This window comes from Ochlerotatus camptorhynchus, unplaced genomic scaffold (assembly GCF_037179485.1).
Source record: "Ochlerotatus camptorhynchus isolate MF236.1 unplaced genomic scaffold, CSIRO-AGI_Acam_v1.1 ptg000177l, whole genome shotgun sequence".
NCBI lineage: Eukaryota > Metazoa > Arthropoda > Insecta > Diptera > Culicidae > Ochlerotatus > Ochlerotatus camptorhynchus.
In genome coordinates, this window is record NW_027040667.1 from 539313 (window position 1) to 555362 (window position 16050).

The following is a 16050-nucleotide window of genomic DNA, read 5'->3' on the forward strand; positions in this document are numbered from 1 at the left end:
AAAGTCATGTAAATTTCAGTGCCCTGAGACCGACACATGCAAGCGGCCCTTTTGACATAAGAATAAGTTGAAAAGGCCGAGAAAATCAATTCAATCAAACGCACTTTTCGTCGAGTTGCATATGTTGCAGTTTCATGACACTTTATTTGACATGGCATATTTGTTTACGCTTCCATAAATTCAAAGCTGAATTAGGTCTCGTGTAAAAATAGTAATTTCTAAGTGTGTAGGTTTTAATAAAGATTTAAAAAAATTCCATAACTCTTTGCTGTTGTTTTGATGCTGATCAATCTTCCTTTGAACATATTCACAACGAGTTTTCTTTACGATTGTGAATACTTATTGCGTGCGATTATGTACCTATTTTTTTTGTCATTGTTTTAACTAAAAAAAAACTTTTTGTACCTTTGTCCCTTTTCCGTTTAAGACACAAAAGATCCAAATTGTACCAGCAGTTCGAGCTTTTCAAAGACACAAACTTTTGCTCAACTAGTTGATTAGTATACGTTTTCAAAGCGTTATTAAGAACAGCTGTAGATTCATCTAAGCTACCGGCTGCGAATGGAAAATCCATCAATTAAAGTTCGACTGTGTCTGGAAATACGCGTATATTCATCTACCGTTTGTTTTAAATTGAAAAAAAGCAGCTAAAAGATTCAAATTATAGTAATCACATCAATTAATATTTAAATCATCAGCCAATAGATTTAATTTACTAGAATCAAGGAATGTCTCGAGTCAGTTCTCTAAAACTTCAACAAAACGCTGTTCAATAGAATAAGAATGATACAATACACCATAATTACCCATCGTCATGCCACGTACAACTGTAATGCCCAAGAACCAGTTGCTATTGATAACTTCGTTGGTACGAAGGTTGAATTGAACTGATTCTTTGCCATAAATAGCAACACCGCCAGTGTGCCTAGAATGTGATAAACAAGCAGCAACATTACATCCTGGAATACTATACTAATCAAATAATTTAATTTCTACAATATGAAACTCTGCTAATAAACCTAAAAGTGAACGTTTTTCCTCAACAATCTGACGTAATGCTACATAGTTTGTTGACAACCCCGCAATATTGACATACAAAAAAATCGAATTGATTCACATTCCTGGACCTTGGCTGCTATTTATTGAAACGCAAACTGCTTTTCTTCTGATCAACTAGTTTTTTTACCTAGTTCGTTTATTTGTAAGGGTCAATCGCATTAGCTTTACGGAGCCGATAATTTTGTGTTCTTTGTTTGTAACAAAATTCTCTTAATTCTACGTCTAGTAGGAGTTGGGCCAAATACTCGCGGATTACCCGAGGTTATAAAGGTACATTGTCGAAGGATAGGAAAAGGGGAGGAGCTTGGGGGTAGGGTTTCGTTGTCTCATCAGAGCGATGTCACCAGTATGAACGGTTGTGTGGTTCTAGATTCGTCTGGAGTTCGATCGGCTATGGTGACTAGTGGGCGGCGATGAGACTTATCGAAACGGGGGACAAACAAAAACTAATAAAAAGATACAAAAGACAAACTAATTAAATTTTTATACTAGACATTTGGAGACACACATAAACCGACTGCATATAGCAGAGATCGCGGGTACCCAACACGTCTCTGATATGGATATAGGGTTGTCTTCCTTGGGCCTCGAGGGTATTCAAAAGTCGCTCTCTGGCGGCGTCATTATCCGTACATTGCCAAACTGCGTGATCGATGTCATCAAAACCGTTTCCACACCGACAGATGTTGCTGTCCATGAGGTTTATTCTATTGAGGCTGATATTAAATTCTCCATATTTGAAGCATCTCTACACATTAATCGTGGGAAATATCGAGCACCGATCAAACCCTAAATTTACTGTTTTTGCACATAACAAACATTTATACGTATCGACATCGACTTCAATTCTCGATGAACTTTTCAAAATCTGCTTTGATCGATTAACTTCATCGACATTCTCTTTTGACAGTGGCGTTTCCTTCACCTCAATCTACCTGTGCACCAACTTTCAAAACATAAACAATTATTATCAAAACATTGCTTGCAATGGATAGATCGAGTAAACTAGAAAATTAAGTGGATTTTTCAACCGATTCGAGTATGAATATGACATTAAGGCCATCGTTCGGACATTTTGAGCCGTTTGTCTGTGATTTGGGTGGTTTTCCAGGAAACGTCCCGAAAATCCTGTGAAGGAAAGTGAATATCGGGAAACAAATTCCGTCCGATTGTAGCCAAGGATTTTGTTTTCCTAGTGGGGTAAAATTTGGGTGGAAAAGTGCATTCAACTTCAAGTGGTGTGCTTTTTCCGGGAAAGTGGCATTTCCACCCAAAGAGAATATGCACGTGAGTGTATATGTGCGCGCAAGGAAATGCAATCTTGCGCCTATGTTTTCCCGGGAATTTCCCAAGAAAGTATACCATATTTTTATACCAGGACATTCTGCAGACTATGCACAACATGATGGTATACATAAACATATGATTTTCGAAAATTTGTAGCATGGTTTTTCAATTTCCAAACCATGCGCCAAACATTCTCGCTGTAAATTCGTCACGGACATAGTAAAGAAGCAATCAGCAATTACGCATTTGTTTTACCACGTTGCCACATTTTCTTGTTCGTAGGTCCACGAGTCCTTTTTCGCTAGTTCGCTCATCATATCAAATTGATCAGGAATTCTTCCGAATGTCAAAAATTATATCGAAGACCTACGACGGATCCGAAATTGAAATTGAGATCTCCATATATTCTTTCACCATATCAAACTGAACAGGAGTTCTTCAAAATCTTATCTTATCTATCGAAGACCTACGACTTATCGGGAATTGAAATCGAATCCTGCATATTCCCTCATCACATCAAATTGATCATTAATTCTTCCGAATAATCAGAAATTATATATAAAACGTATGACTAATCGGAAATTGAAAATGAGTTCTCCATATATTCCACCAACACATCAAATTGATCATAAATCCTTCTGTAGACATTCGGGCAGTTAGAATATATTTCAAAATACAAGGATGGTCAAAAATTCTTCCAAACTATCAGAAGTTATATGGAAACCCTTCGATTGATTGCAAATTGAAATCAAATTCTCCATTAATTCCTTGATCATATCATATTGGAATTATCAGGAATTATTCCGAATAATAAGAAATTATATCGGAAAATGAAATCGAGTTCTCCATATGTTCCCTCATCACATCAAATTGATCAGGATTTCTTCCAAATTATCAGAATTAATATCGAACACGTATGACTAATTGGAAATTGAAATTGAGTTCTCCATATATTCCATCAACATATCAAATTAATCAGAAATCCTTCTGAAGAACTTCGGGCAGTTCGAATGTATTTCAAAATACAAGGATGATCAGGAATTATTTCGAAATTTCACCGAATTATCAGAAGTTATATGGAAACCCTATGACTGATTGGAAATTGAAATCGATTTCACCATAATATGTACCCTATGTACCATATCAAAGTGTTCAGAAATTCTTCCGGATTATCAGAAATTATATTGAAGGTCTTCGACTAATAGAACAATTGCAACCAAGTTTCCATATATATCTCAATCAAATCAGGTTGATCAGGAATTCTTTCGAATTATCAGAAATTATAAAAAAAAAACTTCCTGATCAGAAATTAAAATCGAGTTGTCCTTATGCTCTTACCATATCAAATTGATCAGGAATTCTTTCGTGTGACCAAAAATTGTATCGAATACCTACGAATGGTGGGTAATTGAAATCGAGTTTTATCAGGACATCTTCCGAATTATCAGAAATTATATCGAAGACCTACGACTGATCGGAAATTGAAATCGAATGATCCATATACACCCTAGCAAAGTGATAATGAATTCTTCCGAATTATCAGAAATCATATTCAGGGCCTTCGACTTATAGAAGAATTGTCATCGATTTTTCCAGATAGGTATATCTTTATCATATCAGGTTGATCGGCTATACTTCCGAATTATCAGAAATTATATCGAACACCTACGGCTAATTGGAAATTAAAATTGAGTTCCCCAAATATTCCCTCATCATATCAGATTTATAAGGAATTCTTCCGAATCAGCAGAAATTATAAAAAAGACCAATTACTGATCGGAAATTGAATTCGAGGTCTTTGAATATTTCCTCATCATATCAAAGTGATCAGGAATTCTTCAGAATTATCAGAAATTAAATCGAAAATCTACGACTGATCGGAAATTGAAATCAATTCTCCGTACATTCATCACATCAAATTGATCAGGAATTCTCCCGAATTATCAGAAATTATACCTAACACGTATGACTAATCGGAAATTGAAATTGAGTTCTCCATATATTCCATCAATATATCAAATTGATCAGAAATCCTTCTGAAGACATTCGGGCAGTTAGACTGATTTTAAAAATACAAGGATGGTCAGGAATTATTTTGAAATTCTTCCAAATTATCAGAGGATATATGGAATCCCTGCGACTGATTGGAAATTGAAATCGCATTCTCCATTAATTCCCTCATCATATCATATTGATCAGAATTGATTACGAATTATCAGAAATTGCCACTGATTGGAAATTGAAATCGAGTTCTCCATATATTCCATCATCACATCAATTGATCAGGAATTCTCCCGAATTATAAGAAATTACATCGAAGACCTACGACTGACGGGAAATTGAAATTGAGTTCTCCATATATTCCATCAACATATCAAATTGATCAGAAGTCCTTCTGAAGATCTTCGGGCAGTTAGAATGTATTTCAAAATACAACGATAGTCAGGAAATATTTCGAAATTCTTCTGAATTATCAGAAGTTAGTTGGAAGCTTTACGGCTGATCAGAAATTGGTATCGAGTTCTCCGTATATTTTCTGATCATGTCAAATCGATCATAAATTCATCTGAAGATCTTTTCAGTTAGAATGTATTTCAAAATATAAGGATCTCAGGAATAATGTCGAGACCTTCAAATGACCAAAAATTGAATCTACATCGTTTGAATAGTATCCCACCATATAAGAATGATCAGGAATTATTCCAAATTCACCCATCATATAAAATTATTTCGAATCATCAGAAATTATATAGAAGCCTTACGGCTGATCAGAAATTTTTTCTCCGAAACACTTTTTATTGTAATTCTGGTTTATTGTAAGAATTTCAATCACATGAATAGTGCATCGCAATTTCATAAAAAAAAAATAATTAGGAAGTCATTATCCAATCTTAATCTAAAAAATTTGAGCGTGTGTGGGTGAAAACAAATATAGCAGGTGAAACTTTTATATTCGCCACAGATTATGATTGTAATATTTCTATTGAAATATTCTTCCAAATAGCCGAATAAATAGTATCTCAATTTCTTCCTGAAATTAAAATTCATATCTATGGCATTTTCAATCAACGCATGCTGATTTCATTCATTTCTGATTCAGAAAATGAGAGCATTCTGCTCGCAGTCACTGGTGTAAATGAGACATTGCAGTTTATTTAAAAAAAAATTGTTTTCTTAGGACTAAACCAAATAAATCAAGTAAAAATCAGCAGAATCGCTTTCAAGATTTTTTACTTAGTCTAGTCACACGATAAAAGCGCAAGAGGTGATGTCTATATAAAACACATATGTTATGGTAAATATAATTGGCTAGCGCAACTTGATTATAATTTTAACGCAACCTACTAATTTGGGCATGTTGTAAATAAATTTCATCCTTCCAACGAATGGATTTTTTTTTTATGTTTCCATCATCAATTAACAAAAGTTATTATTCTGGGGTATTTAATTGTGCGAAAAAAGGGCATAAAATGAGATCTCATACTCCCAATGCAGATGCAATTTTTTGGTGAATCTTTACATTCTACTTTCAAAAAACTCATGGGCTCTTTAGAAAAAACTTGATACTGTTAATAGAATTGTACACCATATTCTTGATAAAATTCCCAATTTTTGCAAACATCTTTTTTTTTTGGAAAAAATAGAATGTCAACTTATTTTTAGTTATCTTACGTTTCTCTTCTACACACCATACTTGGGATGATAAAACATGAATGAAATGTATTCGAAAAACAAGAACATTACTTTTATCATATAATGAAGTTATAATTCGGTATTGCAACTCTTAATTACCTGTTTATAACACATTTATAACTGATGGTAATTGACGAAAATTTGCTAGTCATGTGTACCACTGAAATATAACTTATTACTTTCATATTTTAAATAAGTTATGTTTAAGATTTATTCATATTTGCTCGCGTTTTTAAAACTGACATACGAAAAGATGTTGTTTATAAGGCTAGCAAGTTTACACCAGGTTTTTTTTTTATAAATATGTTGTAAACCGATAATTGAGACATTCAATACCGAATTATAACTTCAAGATAAACAGCATGTCAGAAAGGTTGAATACTTCACAAAAACAATACAACGGGTATAAAACAAGACGTTTTGCAAGCAATTAATATAGAACTTATTCACAACTGGGATTTGTTTTATTTGTCAAGAACGATGTTGCAACGGACCGTCAGAAAATTGTAAGATACTGCGAGAAAAAAATCTAATTCATTTCAAGTCCTGTCAAGAGTTCCTCAGGGCTCGCACTTCGAACCTCTTCTTTTCATTTTGTACGTTAACGATATCTCTCTTATTTTGAAAAAGCTCAAACTGCTTATTCATGCTGATGAAGTACATGTTTTTTTAGACGTGGTGTTGTAAAAGTTTGTTTGATAAAATAAATGATATATAAAATAAAAGATTTACGTGTTTTTCTAGATTCTAAATAAGCAATTGTGGATCATTATAACACAATAGTTCTTAGATCAGGTAATTCATATTTATTTTATAAAGCGTTTTGGTTTCCACTTTACACCTTACACAATTGAACGAATAGAGTCAATCCAAAAGTACTTTTTATTATATGAGTTAATTGGGATGGACAGCATTTCTTCTCCCATCTTATGAAGCATGTTGCTTGTTAATCAACATTCAGGTATTGAAAGAGCATTGTCTCTTGGTCTCTTCCGTAAACAATATAGCTTCGCAACGCATTGACTCAGGTTATTTATTATCAAGACTTAATTTTTATGCACCGTTTCGAAAATTGCGTAATAGACATTTGTTCGCGGTAGATCGCCACCGCACTAGCTAAGCGAAATATGGACCGATAAGTCAGATGATATCTATATATAATGAAAACTGTGAAATGATAGTCCTAAATATGTCACCGCTAAAATTGAAAAATAATTCCAAGCACTGCGAAATCATAGATCATAAGTAATGATATTATAATGTAATCTACGCTTTTGATTAACGACTAACTTAATAAATAAATTGATAAATTGATATAATATTTCCTTATCAAATCGAAATTATTAAAAATTCTTATGAAGATCTTCGGTCAGTAAGAATGCATTTCAAAATATAAGAATCACATGATTAAACATTAAAAATAATTCCATTGAATATTCTCTCATCATATGAGGTTGATTAGGAATACTTTCGAACTATCAAAAATTATATCGAAGACCTTGGACTAATAAAAAAAATTGAAATCGAGTTCTCCATATATTTCTTTATCATATAAAAAAATCCTTGGTTTGTTTCCGTCGATTTTCTTTTGCGTACTGAGTACCAATGCTACCGGCACCAGGGAGATAGTTTCCACACCTGGACCCTACATATCGGCCCATCAACTCATGGACTGGGGACCAACGGTTTAACTTCCCTTCCGAAGGAAGGCGTGATAAGAAATTTTATTCCTCAGAAAACCGACTGTGGTGCCGACTTGGATTGAACCCAGGCCTTTTGGGAATCACGCTTACCACTACACCACCAGTGCCCCTTTTATAACAAATATATCAGCAATTCTTCTGAAGATCTTCAGTCAATAAGAACGTATTTTCATAACATAGCGTTGAACAGGAATCATGTCGAAGATCTGTAAACGGTCAGAAATTGAAATAAAATCCTTTGAATATTCGAAGTTTTGCTACATTCTATCTGACCGACGATCATCATAATAATTACTGATCACTTTGATATGATGAACGAATATATGGAAAATCGATTTCAATTTCCTGTAAGTCGTAAGTCTTCGATATAAATTCTGATAAATTGGAGGAATTACTGATCAACCTCATATGGGACGATAATATTCAAAAGATTGAATTTCAATTTAAGATCATTTGAAAGACTTCGACTAACCATCTTTATATTTTGAAAATACATTCTAACTGACCGAAGATCTTCGGAAGATGACTTGATATGAGAAGCAAATATATGGAGAACACAATATAAATTTTTCTATAAGTTGGAAGTCCTCGAAATAATTTCTTATAATTCGGAAGAATTCCTAACCAATCTCATATGATGTAAGAATATTCAAATGGTTTTATTTCAAGATCATTTGAAGATCGTCTACATGGCTCCTGATCAATGCTAAATTTTGAAAATACATTCTTACAGACCAAAGATAATCAGAAGGACTCCCGATCACTCTGATATGACCAGGGAATATATGGAGAGCTCGATTTCAATCTCCGATCGTAGGTCTTCGTATCATTTATGATAATTCGAATGAATTATTTATCAATCACCTGATCACTTTGATATGATGAAGGAATATATGGAAAACTCGATTTGGATTTCCGATCAGTCGTAAGCCTTCGATATAATGTATGATAATTCGGAAGAATTCCTTGTCAATTTGATATGGTCATGGAATAAGGAGAACTCGATTTCAATATCTGGTCAGAAATAGTTTTTTTTAAATAATTTCTGATAATTCGAAAGAATTCCTGATTAACCTGATTTGATTGAGATATATATGGAAACTTGGTTGCAATTGTTCTATTAGTCGAAAACCTTCAATATAATTTCTGATATTCCGGAAGAATTCCTGATCACTTTGATATGATGAGGAAATATTCAAAGACCTCGAATTCAATTTCCGATCAGTAATTGGTCTTTTTTATAATTTCTGCTGATTCGGAAGAATTCCTTATAAATCTGATATGATGAGGGAATATTTGGGGAACTCAATTTTAATTTCCAATTAGCCGTAGGTGTTCGATATAATTTCTGATAATTCGGAAGTATAGCCGATCAACCTGATATGATAAAGATATACCTATCTGGAAAAATCGATGACAATTCTTCTATAAGTCGAAGGCCCTGAATATGATTTCTGATAATTCGGAAGAATTCATTATCACTTTGCTAGGGTGTATATGGATCATTCGATTTCAATTTCCGATCAGTCGTAGGTCTTCGATATAATTTCTGATAATTCGGAAGATGTCCTGATAAAACTCGATTTCAATTACCCACCATTCGTAGGTATTCGATACAATTTTTGGTCACACGAAAGAATTCCTGATCAATTTGATATGGTAAGAGCATAAGGACAACTCGATTTTAATTTCTGATCAGGAAGTTTTTTTTTTATAATTTCTGATAATTCGAAAGAATTCCTGATCAACCTGATTTGATTGAGATATATATGGAAACTTGGTTGCAATTGTTCTATTAGTCGAAGACCTTCAATATAATTTCTGATAATCCGGAAGAATTTCTGAACACTTTGATATGGTACATAGGGTACATATTATGGTGAAATCGATTTCAATTTCCAATCAGTCATAGGGTTTCCATATAACTTCTGATAATTCGGTGAAATTTCGAAATAATTCCTGATCATCCTTGTATTTTGAAATACATTCGAACTGCCCGAAGTTCTTCAGAAGGATTTCTGATTAATTTGATATGTTGATGGAATATATGGAGAACTCAATTTCAATTTCCAATTAGTCATACGTGTTCGATATTAATTCTGATAATTTGGAAGAAATCCTGATCAATTTGATGTGATGAGGGAACATATGGAGAACTCGATTTCATTTTCCGATATAATTTCTTATTATTCGGAATAATTCCTGATAATTCCAATATGATATGATCAAGGAATTAATGGAGAATTTGATTTCAATTTGCAATCAATCGAAGGGTTTCCATATAACTTCTGATAGTTTGGAAGAATTTTTGACCATCCTTGTATTTTGAAATATATTCTAACTGCCCGAATGTCTACAGAAGGATTTATGATCAATTTGATGTGTTGGTGGAATATATGGAGAACTCATTTTCAATTTCCGATTAGTCATACGTTTTATATATAATTTCTGATTATTCGGAAGAATTAATGATCAATTTGATGTGATGAGGGAATATGCAGGATTCGATTTCAATTCCCGATAAGTCGTAGGTCTTCGATAGATAAGATAAGATTTTGAAGAACTCCTGTTCAGTTTGATATGGTGAAAGAATATATGGAGATCTCAATTTCAATTTCGGATCCGTCGTAGGTCTTCGATATAATTTTTGACATTCGGAAGAATTCCTGATCAATTTGATATGATGAGCGAACTAGCGAAAAAGGACTCGTGGACCTACGAACAAGAAAATGTGGCAACGTGGTAAAACAAATGCGTAATTGCTGATTGCTTCTTTACTATGTCCGTGACGAATTTACAGCGAGAATGTTTGGCGCATGGTTTGGAAATTGAAAAACCATGCTACAAATTTTCGAAAATCATATGTTTATGTATACCATCATGTTGTGCATAGTCTGCAGAATGTCCTGGTATAAAAATATGGTATACTTTCTTGGGAAATTCCCGGGAAAACATAGGCGCAAGATTGCATTTCCTTGCGCGCACATATACACTCACGTGCATATTCTCTTTGGGTGGAAATGCCACTTTCCCGGAAAAAGCACACCACTTGAAGTTGAATGCACTTTTCCACCCAAATTTTACCCCACTAGGAAAACAAAATCCTTGGCTACAATCGGACGGAATTTGTTTCCCGATATTCACTTTCCTTCACAGGATTTTCGGGACGTTTCCTGGAAAACCACCCAAATCACAGACAAACGGCTCAAAATGTCCGAACGATGGCCTTAAATCGGGTTTTGAAAATTGGTACACTGGTAAAAAGTGAGGTTACGGGACATCACTGTCTTTTGATAACCATGTCTACGCAAACACATTTCGTGCACACAGTTTGGTAGCAGGTTTTATTATCTTGTGCTTGGGACGTTGAACACAGCAGGGAATGCTTTTGAAGTTGAGTAACTCTATGAACATTTCAAATGGTCGTATCTGCTTTGATCGATTCTCTTCATCGACTTTCTCTTTTCATAACCACTGCTATGCAAGCAGATTTCGCGCTAATTCTACCACATAGTTTGATAAAGGAGGTTCCAAAACGTCAAATACAACAGGGAAAGGTTTTGCAGCTGAGTTATTGACGCAAAAGAAAGTCGATGAAGAGAATCGATCAATGCACATAGGACCCTTTGAAATGTTCATCTAGAGTTATTAACGAGAGAGAAAGTCGATGGAGAGAATCGATCAATGTAGATAGGACCTTTTGAAATATTTATCTAGAATTACAACACTAAACTTGTTGTAAGTGAAGCGTGGAATTTCAAACATGTTAACTACTTTTACAAAGCCATGTACTAAAGAAAGGACACGGATATATCACAAAAGATCAATGTATTGGTCGCAGTGAACCGAACAGAGGAAAATGAACGATTCGTCAGTTGACGTAGAAATGCGACTGATAAGAAAACGAATGTATTCTAAAAACATGACAAGGAAAGATGCTTCACGGCTTTAATAAAGACGGGAAACAAATAGAACGGCGTCGCCTCTCCCCCTAACCCAAGACCCTATTTTGTAATGGGGTAAACAATACCTTAAAACGCTCATTTTTTACAAAATGGAGCTTCCACATCATTGCGCATCTTTTTGATAGATTTCTCCACCCTATCGTATATAAATTATTCTCGTATTTGCAAAGAATAGCTTCAGGTTTGAATAATACACGCATTTTCCTCATTGTGTAATTAATGAAATAAAATTGTGGTGTGTCGAACATCGCTGTGAGATGTATGGAAAAGCAAAGAGTGGAGGAAATTGTTAATTAACTATATTTGCCTATAATGGCGTTTGGCGTACTGGAATCGACCTCATGACGTGAATACCTCATTATATTGAGGAATGTTTATCAAGTACATTCGCTTGTCGTAAATATTGATTCCTACATTAAAATATTACAAGAATAATATTATATAACTCTATTGGATACATGTTATTCGATGATGATAATGCATGGAGATTTTTCCCAAATCCGTATTGCAATCCATATCAATACTTACAATGTAACGCGTCGCGACGATCTCTGTCAAAACGGCTATCAATCACCTAACTGTCACCAGGTTTTTACAGCCAATTTCAAAACGAACAGCTTACTACTTCTTCAAACACTCAACACACCTCCAAACAACACTATACTATCGTCAATTAACTCGACTACGCGTAACGAGCTCTGCACAAAAGTGGTGTTGCAACTCTTCAGTGAGTTCTTCCGCACTATAAATCACTTCATTCGCCGGAGGAATGTCATAGGTACTACGGTGCTACACACCAAGAGTAGTTTTTTTTTTTCAAAACCAAAACATACAGTTGCCTATAATTTTCGCCAATTTACACAGCAACCAAAAATTATCCACTACGTACCACCTGATTTTCGGGCGGTGCGGCAGCACGTTAATGCAATTAAGGGAAAACCGATTAACACTCTCCGAAGCACTCGAAATTGCTCTGACAATTTTCCGATTATTTTCCGTGACGGCCGCTGCTACGTACTATATACATACATTCGACTGTTGAGAAATTTAATTATCTTCCACACGGGCATTTAATAAGCCATAAATTTTGCGCTCCTTCCTTTGAGGTGCCTACCCGTTCGAAGTCACCTTCCCATCGACGCACGTCGGTCGTCGTTGTCGATTATTTTTGTTATGATGCCTTTTTGCCTGATGTCGAACTGCGACCCGCGGGGGTTCGTGCTGTTTTATTCACAACGTTCCTTCACGGAATGTGCGCGCATATCAATGTTGAACCCAAAAGCTATGGGGGGCGGAAAGAAAAAGGAAGAGAAGAAGAATTTCGAACAAACTTTAATATCATCGTAAACAAAATAAAAAATGCTAGGAATACAGGTAAATACAGAATTTGTGTCGTTATGATTGGAATTGTGTTTATTGTCTCTATACAACGAGGTTCAGTTTTGGCCAGTTGTAATTGTGGAGGAGCATGCTACCGCTACCCACCACTGACTGATACGTACGCCTTTGAGCTGGTTTTGATTTCTCGCTAACTCCAGACCGAGACTCGAAGAATCGTGTTACCAATACAGAGGAACTCGCGATTTAGTTTCTGTGAGAAAAGAAACTTTGACTCGTGCGTCAGCCAACGCTTTCAACAGCTGTTCTAGAGATGGAAAAAACAACTACCACTTAGTAGTTCTGCAAGGAGTAATAAATAATTACTCAAGTGCCCATTAAACAAAGCTCGTGTCGATTGAAGACGATCCATAACCTGAAGAGCTGAAAAATATTAATGGATGTTGAATAATGGAGACAAAAGAAATAGTGTGGATAAAGTTATGGGAAAAATCTATACAGAGCTGGAAAAGGACCTATTTGCTTTGATCGATTCTCTTCATCGACTTTCTCTTTCGATAACCACGGCTATGGTAACAGTTTTCGTGCTAATTTTGCCACACAGATTGATAAAGGAGGTTTTTATCTATCATCCATATCGTCAAATATAACAGGGAATGTTGTTGCAGCTGAGTTATTAACGAAAGAGAAAGTCGATGAAGAGAATCGATCAAAGCAGATAGGCCCTTTTTCCAGCTCTGTATAGAAATATTAAATTAATCAATAAATCACATAAGAAAATTAATCTGAAATACAAGCGATAAACTTGTATTACTTTTCACGCAAACATGCAACAGCATGCATGAACGGTTTTATACAATATTAGCAGTATTTCATGAAACATCTCATAACATTACACGATGTATAATGTAAACTTGTATAACATATTTAACAGAAATTCACACTTCTTTAACAAACTGTGTAGGAGAATTTTAGAGCACAATGAACACATATTTCGGAACGTAATGTTATTTAGCAGGTCAAATCTAGCACAAATCCTCGACGGTGATAGCAGTTGCAATATAACGTACACGAGTGGGACCGCACAGTAAGTGGGAACGGCCATTTTTAAATTAGAATGCTCAATAGTCGCTGCGATAAACCGAAAAACTCCATAGAGCCAATGATGTCATACTGCGGATGACGTCTCTTCGGTAGATTCTTGAAAACGGCAACGACCTTTAGCCCACAAACAACGGACACAAATTGGAACACTGTATGCACTACCGTTAGTCCGGCTGGTACAACTCGCCTGAAGCTTGAAAGCCTGGGACTGAACGTAGTCCATTCGTTGAACTTTGGAGAACACAAACTGCCGTTGGGACAGCTACTCCAGTCTTTGAGGTGAAAACGCTAACCGGCAGTAACTGTTGGTCTCCTGCTTAGCGATCAGGCAAATGCTGCGCTCATCAAATGGGAGGGTTGTAGGATAAAAGGTCGAAGGGACAAAAAGGGCGAAGGGAAAAAAGGTCGAAGGGACAAAAGGTCGAAGGGAAAGAAAAGGATGAAACTTTGAAACGTTGAATGGATACAAATTCTCGCAATTTGAGCAATAAATCTGGTAGGGGAACTGTGGCTAAGCCCGGCATCCCATAACTATTGCTAGATAGAGTTTTTGTACTACTAATAAACACGGGTGATTCTTTTTTCATTGATTGGATCATTTCGAGACACATTGGGATCATAATGAACATTTTTTTCCTTGTTTTGTTTTCCGGCGATCTTGTTTTCCGTACTGAGTATCAATGCTACCGACGCCTTCTAACAAATGATGTGTAAGCAAGTTGTATTCGCGGCATTTCTGCAGAACCTGCCGAATCGCGAATATGAACCCATGACACCCGGCTGGTATTGCCCCACGAACTCTCTTGCAAATGGTGAGAGGCGGCGGCATATAATTTGGAAGAGTACCTTGTAGGCGGCGCGGTAGTTGCAGCAATCCAACTTGTCGCCCTTTTTGTAGATTGGGCATACGACACCTTCCATCCCCTCCTCCGGTAATATCTCCTGCTCCCAAATCTTGGCAATTACCCAGTGCAGCGCTCTAACCAGTGCTTCACCACCGTATTTTAATAGATCACTTGGTAGTTGATCTACACCAGTTGCTTTGTTGTTCTTCAGCCAACCGATCTCCTCAAAACTTCTTGAAGATCAGAGGCCGGTAGCTTGTCATCTTCTGCGCGTGCTCCAAGGTCGGTTGCCATGCCACCTTCGTTTTCTGCTGCATCATAGTTACTCGTCATATGTCGTTTTCGTTTTTGCGGTGTAGCTACACCGGTGCTACACTGCCGTACACCGAAATATTTTAGGGTGTAGATATAGGATGCACCTTTGTTTACAAACAAATAATGTTGAGCTGTCAAAGACTCGCGCTTATTCCTGCTTACACTACACCAGTGCTACACCGCAAAAACGAAAACGACAATAGCTATGCTTCCACCTCTCAATTTTATGGAGTGACTATTTTACGGATGTTGTTGATCTTCCGGACGACGGTTCCATGGCTATCTAGGTACATTTTTAAGTCACGACCACAAATTCATTCTTATATCACAGTTCCTAATGTTTTTTGGAAAAATAAAACTGCGGAGGTCTAGGATCAGTTTCATTGATTGACCTCTTTTACGGATGTTCTGGACTTACCAGAGGATGGCCCCATGGCCATTTGAGTCCATGTTTATGTCATGACCCCAAATTCTTTCTTATATCGCAGTTCCACATACATTCGAAAAAACCGTTGAACTCTAGGATCAGTTTCGAGTATTGACCATTTTTAAAGATGTTCTAGATCTTGCAGAGGACGATTCCATAGCCGTCTACACACCAAAAAATTCTGAATTTTACTGGCGATGTAAACATCCATGCATGCAAACATTCATACATGTAAACTTCCTTTTCACGTAAATTAGCAACTTGCAAGAAATGTTGCAAACAAAAGTGGACAGTTGCATACAATATATGGGATA

General features: G+C 35.8%; 1 protein-coding gene across 2 annotated transcripts in view; it reads right to left on the reverse strand.

Annotated features, from left to right (window-relative positions):
* Window positions 1-16050, reverse strand: part of LOC135701820 (calcium/calmodulin-dependent protein kinase kinase 1) — a 540452-nt gene that overhangs the window by 511242 nt on the left and 13160 nt on the right. The window contains exons 1-2 of one of the 2 annotated variants that reach the window (XM_065222752.1): window positions 13193-13585; window positions 12236-12989 (exon numbers count right to left, since the gene is read on the reverse strand). The gene's annotated coding sequence lies outside the window, so the exon portion shown is untranslated. Of the gene's footprint in view, window positions 1-12235; window positions 12990-13192; window positions 13586-16050 lie in introns of those variants that run through there. The other variant, XM_065222751.1, reaches the window with a different exon arrangement.